The following is an 8,734-nucleotide window of genomic DNA, read 5'->3' as shown; positions in this document are numbered from 1 at the left end:
AGCGGTTCCTAAGAGGGGTATTTAAATCACTGGTGACAACAAGATTAATTTGTGACCATCCATGACCATACTTATAGCTAAGTGATTATTTTAATATCTAGTAGAAAATATATATTAAAATGTGAATTGGTGTAAGTTACTTAAATTACAGCATAGGGAGTACATGAACCTAATAACAAAAAAACTGACGGTGGTATACAAATGATCAGATGTGAAATAATACAGTATGACCTTGTTTCTATGAAAAATTATGTTCCTAAAATCAAAATCACAGTTAAATTATGTTCATAATTGAGAATGTCTGTAATTCAGATATTCCAAGAAAAATGTGAAAATGCTTTACTACGCAGGAAGTATTCTTAGCTTTCAACACACAGAACTTTATAAAATACAAGTGGTCTGTTTTGCATATTCTACTATGACATTGTTAAAGGAGTAATCACTTATAGTTCACTTATGTCAACTTGATTCTTCTAGTTTTGAAGACAGTGAATCATCATTTCAGCCATTTCCATTATTATTGCTCTTTTTCATTTTTAAACAATTATGGTTTTAAACTACTGATCAATATTTTAAATCAGCTAATTGTTTTAATAATGCAACCCTCTATTAGAACAGCTTAGACTATGCTATGTAAAAATTCACAAACCACAGTGATTTAATGAAACAAAGGCCTCTTTTTTAATGATATCACAGTGATGTAGACAAGGGAGTTTTCCTGAGTGGGTGTTTTTTAAGAGATGGCCCAGGGACCCAGTTTCTATCACTGTAGCTCTAAGATGCAGAACACATGGCTTCCAAGGTTGCTGTGGAAAGGAAAAGAGGGCTGGAGGAGCAAATGGAATGTTTATAAGGTCAAGGACTACTCTAATTCAGTTTTCCTATGTGCCCAGGAAGAGAAAATTATGCAATGAACACATAGTGTTGACCCTACCACAATCCCCAAATATAATTCAGAATAGTTAAGATATAAAAGAATATTTAGTCAGAAGTGCTTCATTGTGCACTTAATATTTATTGCTGACAAAAAATGTTATTTAAGAATGAATAAAGCCCCACACTAGGCTTATTGTGGTTAGGTTTAGAAGCTATCACAAGCCTGCCTTTTTTTTTTTTTTTGCGGTACGCGGGCCTCTCACTGTTGTGGCCTCTCCCGTTGCGGAGAACAGGCTCCGGATGCGCAGGCTCAGCGGCCATGGCTCACGGGCCCAGCCGCTCCGCGGCATGTGGGATCTTCCCGGACCGGGGCACGAACCCGTGTGCCCTGCATCGGCAGGCGGACTCTCAACCACTGCGCCACCAGGGAAGCCCCCAGAGGCCTGCTTTTTATTCAAGCAAGGCTGTTCTAGCATATTTCAATTTTGGAAAAACAAAGGCTAATCTTTTGGGGAGATAATTCTTTGTAGGTGCAGATATATCTGAAGTGATCAAAATAAATTCGATTTATGAACCAATACTTTTTCTTATAGTAGCTGTGCCTTATCATATCTCATAACTATCTATACATGTTCCAAAAGTGTTGAAAAATGAAGACGTTACATTTTAGGTGGGAGAGAAATAATTTTATAAGCAGGTGCTTATCTTTTTACATGGAATGACTGGAAAACCTAGCACATTAGAACCTAACTCTCACAGTGAAGCAATCTCAAGTTCAAGTTTACTTTTGTTAACAAACAGATTCTCTGGTTCCAGGGGTTGCAAATGTTCTATATCCTCTAGTTTGAATGATTAATGAAGATAAGTGATGTACAACGTGGGTACCTGAAAAAAAATATCTAGGTGAAAGTGATTTTTCTTTTCATTTTCTAACTCATTAAGTATGGTTCCCTGAATTAAAAGACGTCTGTTTAAAAAAAATTATGATTTCCTTTCTCAAAGAGAAATTATATTATTTATATTATATACTATTTTCTCTACCCTACAGGATTTAGGTAATCCATTCAGAATGTAAATATGTCATCGCCTTAGGTGACATCCCTTTGCAATTTGCATGTCTATTACTTTTTCCTACGTGATAACATGATTCTTCCATTACTTTACTGTATAACTCTGCAAAAAATGTTTTTTTTTTTTTAATTAATGACTGGTGGCTAAACACTTTTCCTATATTAATTTGCTCTCTCTCCCCGCAGTGTATATGAGCATGAGCCTGTGTGTGTACAGGGATTGCCAGTTCCAGGTCCTTTGTAATTTTTTCTGTTTGTATGTTTCATTTTTTAAACCAATTTTTCTAACTATTTATATATTAAGCCAGAAACTACTTTGTTACCCACCTTTTTATAATCTCTTCCTGATCTGAGTGATATTTTTTATAGCAAGGTGGCTTTAAATTTGTGTTTAGCCGTATCTTCTCTAGAACATTATGTGTTTTGCTGCTATGCTCAGAGGGCTTTCTCATCTTATTTTTACATCAACAGTTTCCTCTAGCTGTTGTTTTTCTTTTACATTTAAGCTTTAAATCTATTTAATTTTGAGACTAATTCTGTAGTCTCAGAGACTTTGTAATCATTTCCCCTGATTCCAAAGTTCAACCAGGTTTACATTTTACAAATGACTGGAACATACTGCACAGTTTATTCTTAAAGTCAATAGCACATTAGAGGGTCCTGAGAACTCTTTTCTTACTTCTGTTTCACCCTAGGAACACTGGCCCTCTTTAGCAGGAGTACAGCATGGTGGTCGACTCCAGGGCTAAATCCGGTGCTGCACTGCCAGCTACATGACACTGGCGAGTGCTTTCTCCTTTGCAAAATAGGGCCGGTAATGATACCTAGCTCACAGGTTGTTGTGAAGAGTAAATGCATATGTGGTATGTTTTAAGTATAAGCTATCATTTTTGTTTTCCTTGGGTCAAGATCCCTCTATTTCATGAGTCAGTAATATCTCCAAATAAACTGAAACTTTGGGAGGGCAGTGGTTATTCTCATACTGTTCTTGCATTCCACAAAATGTCTATCAGAAATAGGTAGAAGTGATCTATAAATAATTATGAAAATTCTAAAAAAGTAAAATCAAAAGACACATTTCTTCAGGAGCAAAAGCTATCTCGTAAAATGGAATAGTATTTTCTAATTAGTAAAGAATTTCTTCCATAAGAATTTTAAAAGTCAAATGTATAAGAATTTGTTATTTTACATTTGAGACAAAGTAATTATTGAATATGAACAACAAGTACTTTATATTTTGTCAGCAAGTGTTTCTCAGTACACTCACTGTAAAATCATTTGATGTGACTCAGAGGTGAAATAATAATTTAATACATGATATTGACCTATGAAATAATTTAACGTCATAAAAACTGACTTGAATTGCTTGCCGTTCTTTATGTCTCAAGTAATTGCCAAAAGGTGAAAGCTCATTTCTCAGACAAATTCAGAATACAGTACGAGATATCTTTATGAATATATGTGTAGAAACTGGCTTTTTCAGTACTAATTTGATTTGTAGAAAAAGATGACATTTAGTCTTTCTGAAGATGTGCTCAGCTTTAGTAAAACCATGAGATGTAATATTTAATGCATCTTAATCTGTTGAATGTAATACAGACATAAAGTCAATAGAACTCCATCAAAGAAAGAGAGAAGAGATTAGGAATCAGAGGAATAGAGTTTAAAGATTTATAAAAGAAATTATTATAGGTATGGATAGAAAAAAATGTAGAAAAATGCCTTGTCTTTTGCAATTTTCATTACTATTTTGCAATAGCCTCAACACTGTCACAAAACAATCTATTGTATAAAAAAAATAAAGGGATTAGAAAAACTACACTGTTTGTGAAAGCAACACTCAAGGCAGAATTTATATAAGAAAGTACAGGGAGAAGGAGTAGGTAAATTTGTTTTGTGATGAGAAGTAAAAGGAGACATTATATATATTACACTATATTACATAGAGACTTAAGGAAAGGAAGAGTAAAAAGAATGTGCAAGGGATGACAGCATGGAAGTGTAAGTAAGGCTCGTTTTTATGACTGGTGTGGCTGGAATATAAAACATGTGGTAAAGAGGCAAGGAATATTTTTATTTTCATGGACATGTAACTTCCAGGCCTTGTGTTAAAATTCCTTGGTATTACTAAAAATATACAAGATATAATCAAATTGATGAATACCTTGAGGGTACAGAATATGTACCCTGGAATATTCTTTTGTACCCTAAACAAGTAGCACTGTGACAGAAACAAGATACGTACTGAAAATTGTGAAACAAATCAATGAATGGATGAAATGAAATAAGCTAAGAATTATCAAATATTAAAGTGAAGTGGATCCTAGAAGGTAATTCTGTCCAGTCTCTAGACATTTTCTAAGTTCTTCCTATACAATACTTAAATGATTTTGTAGCTTTCTCCTTAATCACTTTTAGTGATATAATGCTTTCTACCTCACAACATAGCTTTGCTCACTGTTGGAAAAACTGGAATTATTAGAAACATCCCTGCATGATTGACAAAATATTCTCCTCTTGGTGTAGAACCACCACCTATGAGTTTGCCTGCCATTTTTGGAATAGGGCCTCTAGGAGGGTCTGCTTGGTCTTCCCTATCTTCTCCCCAAATACATCACCCCCCAAATTATAGTGCGGGCAGCTATGCACATAGACAGCAATTTTACCCTGGCCATAACTGTGGCCAGGAATAGAAAGCAGGTTCAAACTAGCCCAATAACAATATCCTAACTTCCTAGCAATAAGGAAAGCCAATATTTGATTGGGTCAAATACAGGCACTTGGTCCAAGTAAGGCCAATTAAAATCCTCCAGAGATAACTGGAATCAAATCTGAGAAAAAGTCAACATTTCTTTGGTGGCTGAATCTCTACAATATAAAACTCAGGAGGTGTCAGCAGCCAAGATTTCTGAAACACAGAAAAAGTCAAGCTGCAGAAGGAAAACTAGAACAAGTACAAAAGAATATCTGAGGCTGAGGCACAGAGAATGCTGATGGCATCTGAGTCCCTGTATTCCTGCTTCTCTTACAGATGGATTGCTGATATTTCCATTAATTAACCAGTGTCTTTTCCATAAATACTCCTTTTAATGTTGTAGTTTTTCCTTGGTTTTTTTTTTGTGTGTGTTTTTATGTTTTCATTTCTGCTTATGCTGAATTTCTCTCATCTGCAACTAAAGAAGAACCAATATAATTGGCAATCTGGTTTAGTCGTTTTATTTTATTTTTTATTTATTTATTTTTTTGTGGTACGCAGGCCTCTCTCACTGTTGTGGCCTCTACCGTTGCAGAGCACAGGCTCCGGACGCGCAGGCTCAGCGGCCATGGCTCACGGGCCCAGCCGCTCCGTGGCATGTGGGATCCTCCCGGACCGGGGCATGAAACCGGGTCCCCTGCATCAGCAGGTGGAGTCTCAACCACTGCGCCACCAGGAAAGCCCCTGGTTTAGTCATTTTAGATTGTTAGTCTCAGTAGTGATTGGTCATCCTTCTGGTCAGTCAAGTTCCAAATCTCTGATTACTGGCCTTGGCTAGGATCCTGACTCTGATTCCCATTTGCTGCCTTGCTTGATGGTTTGCATTTATACTCTGTGCTCTTTACTGGCTATATTTAAACTGGTTTAGGGATTTAGAAGCTATATAGATAGAATATTTGACATAAGTTTTGTTTGAACCATAATTTTAAATGAGCTTAAAAATCTCAGCTTACGATAGGGTAAAAAGTTGGAGAAAAAAGTAATTACTTTTGAATATTATAACAGTTTATGAAGTACTTGCCATTGTCAGATCTTTTAAAAAAAATCTTCTTTGTGAAAAGAATGTGGATTTTAACATTTAGATTAGAATACAATAAACCAGCTGAATTATAGATAAAGCCAGTGAGAGTAAACAAATAAATATAGTGTTCATAATTACTGGAAGAATATCAGTATATTTGCACTGTTTACTGCAAAGAATGTGTGAATGAATCATGGCTACTGAAATGATTTAAGGTAAAGTTGCTTAATATTTTTATGAGAATATGAAAGAACAGGAAAGTAGCACATTAATTCATAGCCTATCAAAGCCATTAAAATAACACGGATACAAACAAACAGCATCTTACAAAGATAAAATCTATAAATACATACAACTTATTAGGTTTTAGAAGAGCAGATGGTACTTTCTGTCACTGACTTTAAGGCTTTAAATTTTGTAGGTGTTGGCTATGAGTCTCTAAGTTGTCTAAATGCTGACTTTTGATATTGTTTGTGGATTTGGGCAATGGGTGGCTAATTTTCATGCCTAATTCCATTAAAAATATTTTTCTTCAAATAAAAACACTGGATAAACTAGGAGAAGATCTTTGTAATGCATACTAATAACAAAGGACTATATCTAGAACTGTTGATTAAAAAAAAAAAAAAAAAAGCACAACCCAGCATGTATTTCCCCATGTTTATACTCTAGAGATACTGTAGTATAATTCACAAAGAAAAGTACAAAGGAATCTTACAGAAGACTTAGTTACAATAGGGCAAATATTTGAAAAAAATGGAAATGGTCATCAACAGGAAACTGAACAGAATTCTATACAGCAGTGAAAAAGAATGAAATACAGCTATATGTAACAACAGATAAATCTCAGAAACGTACTAAACAAAAAAGTTGTAGAATGATTTGTAGGGTATAATATCATTCATATAAAGATTTAAAACTCTAAACCAGTATTGTAGAGTATATTGTTTTGAAATACCTATGTAATAAAAATAAACTGGAACCATGGGGATTATATATTTGATGGTTGTAATTACTGGTGAGGGAAGAAGGGAACTGTGACCATTGAGGAATACACTGGAATCTGAATGTTACTGTTAACCACTTATTTCTTAGGCTGCATTGTAAGATGCAAAGTTTTTTTTAATATTGCTATGCAGTATTTCACAATAAGAATATTTAAAACAAACAATTACAAATAAAATCATGAGAGGAAATGGCTAAAAGGAGAAGGTTTTCTGTCTAGAAAGATAGGTAGCTCAGAAATTTTGTTTTTTAAACAAAATTTGAGGGATATAGTGATTTGCCAAGATGTCAGCCTACAAGTGGTGAAACAAAAGGAACTCTACATGTCATATGCTATTCAGGTTTGGAAACAAGCAAAAATTCTAAATGAAAACTGAAACAAAGCCAATGCCAAAAAGCATGACTAGAAGGAGGGGAAGGTGACAGTCCCAAACCAAATCTGTAGGATTATAAACTGATTGCAGGTATTTCATTCTTTCATGCATTTTTTTTCATTCATGCATCCTTTCATTTTCAACAAGACCTTTTGGAACCCCTCCAATGTGCCAGGCATTGTGATAGATCTGTGCTGTCCAACATAGTATCCACTAGCCATATATGGTGATTTAAATTGAAATTAACTAAAATGAAATACAATTAAAAATCTATTCAGCAGTTACATTAGCCACATTTCAAGTGAATAGTGATTCTAAGTGATCATGTCGCTTAGTATAATGCTTACCATTTTGGACAGCACAGATTTGGAACACTTTTGTCATTGTAAAAAGTTCTATTTAATGGTACTGTTATAGATGCTAGGACGACAGCAATGAAAAACCCAGACTCTGAATTTTAATGGAAAAAAGAGGAAATAAAGGAAATGGTTATAAACTTGTAATATATGTTAATAATGAGTCATTAGAAGAAAATATAGTAGAGTAAGTGGATAGAGAGTGAAGGGGATGATCTGATGCAGGGATTTTCATAAGGAATCATAGCAATGGAAGGAAAGGCATTTCCATTTATTGGGAGGAAACTGAAAAGAAAAAAATGTGTGGCTTCATAAATGCCAACAGAAACAACTGTTTTAAGAAAAGAGCACAAGAATTTTACAATTGTAATTAGAAGCAATAAATCAGGAGGGAGAATGTTATGAGCTCCCTGGCACAAGTAGAGGGATAAGACAAACCAGTAGAGGGATACCCTGCATTGTCAGAACAGGAGGAGGCCATGAAGGGCACAGATGTGTTTGGTGATATTAAATTAGAATATAAATCTGATTCCTTCTAATTCCTCTCTGAAGCAGGGGGTGATGTTTTTCAAAAGAAACAAATTGGAAGTAGTTTAAGAAGATGTAAGGTTTGAAACAACTGATGTCTAAACTTTTTTATCCTAAAATTAACTCTCCCTTACCTACCCTTCTTATGACTCTATTCCTCCTCATGACCCAATTTCTAGAACCATATTATTCGTTGTTTTCCAACTGAGTGGAACCATTCCAGCTTTAATAACCTAGCCCAATTCAATAATCGTATCTGTAATTCTTTCATCCCCTCTTCCAGTAACCTATCTAATAATGTAGCTCATGTCCCGTCTTCTCAGGAACCTGTGTTTTTTGGTAGTACTGCACTGATAAATATTTAATAACCACATCTCAAGACAAAAACAAAAACAGAAATAGGACCTGATTTGTGGCATTTGCTGATTTTCATGGTATAAATCTACTCACCATGGCTGATTTCAAACTACCACGTGGTCTCAACTGACTTGCAAAACTAATGAAAATTTAACAATCAGCTTTCTGGCAAGACCTGTGAAGGGCAAGTTAACAAGCTAGTCTGCCATGGTGAAAACAGCCTGAGGGTTTCTGGCAGCAGGGATCAGGCCCAGGCTGATAGGATGCTTTGGATGAATGTCAGCTGGAATGCTCTAGACCTTTTTGTTGTTATTTTCTGCTCTTGCATTAGGGCTGGTTCTAGAGTTAATTATTTACAATTACACTTTCTGGGCCATTCTTAGCTCATTCCT

At 35.0% G+C, this 8,734-nt stretch overlaps 1 pseudogene; it reads left to right on the top strand.

Annotated features, from left to right (window-relative positions):
• The window catches only part of LOC103083584 (elongation factor 2-like), a 28,716-nt pseudogene that overhangs the window by 6,010 nt on the left and 13,972 nt on the right, over positions 1-8,734 (top strand).

This window comes from Lipotes vexillifer, unplaced genomic scaffold, assembly GCF_000442215.2.
Source record: "Lipotes vexillifer unplaced genomic scaffold, Lipotes_vexillifer_v1.1 scaffold90, whole genome shotgun sequence".
Taxonomy (NCBI): Eukaryota; Metazoa; Chordata; class Mammalia; order Artiodactyla; family Lipotidae; genus Lipotes; species Lipotes vexillifer.
This window is presented reverse-complemented; position numbering and strand designations above follow the sequence as displayed.